This window comes from Chiloscyllium punctatum, unplaced genomic scaffold (genome assembly GCF_047496795.1).
Source record: "Chiloscyllium punctatum isolate Juve2018m unplaced genomic scaffold, sChiPun1.3 scaffold_502, whole genome shotgun sequence".
In the NCBI taxonomy this organism is placed as follows: Eukaryota; Metazoa; Chordata; class Chondrichthyes; order Orectolobiformes; family Hemiscylliidae; genus Chiloscyllium; species Chiloscyllium punctatum.
In genome coordinates this window covers 1-2,500 of record NW_027310236.1, presented here as the reverse complement: position 1 = coordinate 2,500, position 2,500 = coordinate 1, and positions in this window count along the sequence as shown.

The following is a 2,500-nucleotide window of genomic DNA, read 5'->3' as shown; positions in this document are numbered from 1 at the left end:
CTCTGACTGACTCTCAGAATGGACGGAAAGAGCCGGGTAAGCCTTTCAAAAGATTCGACCACGTGCCGAAAACTTTAGACTTCCGTGAGCTCTCCGGCTTGCACCGAGACCCGAAGTCGACGTGCTAAGCACCACGGGACCCCTTTCGCCTGCAGGTCCCGAGCCGCCTTTATTTGCTGTTACGAGCATCGTGTGCCCCATACCTGCGTGACGAGCACCGCAGGGCGGCAGAGCCATCGCACTTGGCCGGGTGGCAGAGGAGGACCAGACTATTCACAGATAGCGGCCCAACGACTCCCAGAGCCGGTCGTGCGGCGCGCGAGGTCTGCTCTCTTCACAAGAGGCTTTATTAGGGAGTGCTAAGGCAAGGTTCTGTGCCCTCCACCCTCATCGCAACACCCATGGGAGCCTCCGGTCGTCAATAGACCGCCGCACCGGCCTCTGACTGACTCTCAGAATGGACGGAAAGAGCCGGGTAAGCCTTTCAAAAGATTCGACCACGTGCCGAAAACTTTAGACTTCCGTGAGCTCTCCGGCTTGCACCGAGACCCGAAGTCGACGTGCTAAGCACCACGGGACCCCTTTCGCCTGCAGGTCCCGAGCCGCCTTTATTTGCTGTTACGAGCATCGTGTGCCCCATACCTGCGTGACGAGCACCGCAGGGCGGCAGAGCCATCGCACTTGGCCGGGTGGCAGAGGAGGACCAGACTATTCACAGATAGCGGCCCAACGACTCCCAGAGCCGGTCGTGCGGCGCGCGAGGTCTGCTCTCATCACAAGAGGCTTTAGGGAGTGCTCAGGCAAGGGTCAGCCCGCAGCCTTCCTGGCAACACCCAGGGGAACCAGGCCACTCGCGTCTCTCGCCTTCATTTTCGACACGAGCGCCTGCGGAGGGCCACCACCCCCTCCGATTGTCAAGAGACCTCCGCACCGGCCTCTGACTTACTCTCAGAATGGACGGAAAGAGCCGGGTAAGCCTTTGAAAAGATTCGACCACGTGCCGAAAACTTTAGACTTCCGTGAGCTCTCCGGCTTGCACCGAGACCCGAAGTCGACGTGCTTAGCACCACGGGACCCCTTTCGCCTGCAGGTCCCGAGCCGCCTTTTATTTTTGTTACGAGTATCGTGTTCCCCAAACCTGGGTGACGAGCACCGCAGGGCGGCAGAGCCATCGCGCTTGTCCGGGTGGCAGAGGAGGACCAGACTATTCACAAATAGCGGCCCAACGACTCCCAGAGCCGGTCGTGCGGCAGGCGAGGTCTGCTCTCATCACAAGAGGCTTTAGGGAGTGCTCAGGCAACGGTCAGCCCGCAGCCTTCTTGGCAACACCCAAGGGAACCAGGCCACTCGCGTCTCTCGCCTTCATTTTGGACACGAGCGCCTGTGGAGGGACGGCCGGAGTCAACGTGGGGTTTGCCCGCCCTCCAATAGTGTCAAAAGACCGCCGCACAAGTCTCTGACTGACTCTTAGAACAGACAGAAAGAGTTTGTCAAATCTGTCAAAAAATTGACAAAGTGTCAAAAATTCGACTTCCAAGAGCTCTCCGGCATGCACTCATACCTGTCATTAAAGTGCTATGCCCGTGGAACCGTTTTTCGGATGCCTTTCAGAACGGTCCCGCGCCGCCATTTTGTTCTAAAAATCGTGTTCCCATATATCTCCGGGTACCCCGCCAACCTCACTGCGGAAAAACTACAAGTGGCACTGAATGGGTCTGAATTCCAAATTTGACTGCATCGGTCTGGAACTCGGTCCGGTCAAAACCGTTTGGATTTTTCTCGGTCCGGACTTCCGCGACAGACAAAGTTAAAGTTTTCGGGCTGCAGGCACAAAACGACAGCTGGCCATTTGCCGGGCTCAATTCACCCAATTCCTCCGGCACTTCGGAGCACATGTTCGGTGTAAGTTTGCGAATCTTTCCCGATGCTGCAGCATTTTCCTCCGCTGACACTTAGAATATTTTTCACACTTTGCTGAAAATTTTTCTAAGTGTTTTTTTCCAAGTTTTCCTGGTTACTGATTTCTTCTTTTTAAACATTTTTCTAAGTTTTTCTGGTTACTGATTTCTTCTTTTTAAACATTTTTCGCAGTTTGTCTGGTTACTGATTTCTTCTTTTTAAACATTTTTCGCCGTTTTTCTGGTTACTGATTTCTTCTTTTTAAACATTTTTCGCCGTTTTTCTGGTTACTCATTTCTTCTTTTTAAACATTTTTCTAAGTTTTTTCTGGTTACTGATTTCTTCTTTTTAAACATTTTTCTAAGTTTTTCTGGTTACTCATTTCTTCTTTTTAAACATTTTTCTAAGTTTTTCTGGTTACTCACTTCTTCTTTTTAAACATTTTTCTAAGTTTTTCTGGTTACTGATTTCTTCTTTTTAAACATTTTTCGCCGTTTTTCTGGTTACTGATTTCTTCTTTTTAAACATTTTTCTAAGTTTTTCTGGTTACTCATTTCTTCTTTTTAAACATTTTTCGCCGTTTTTCTGGTTACTGATTTCT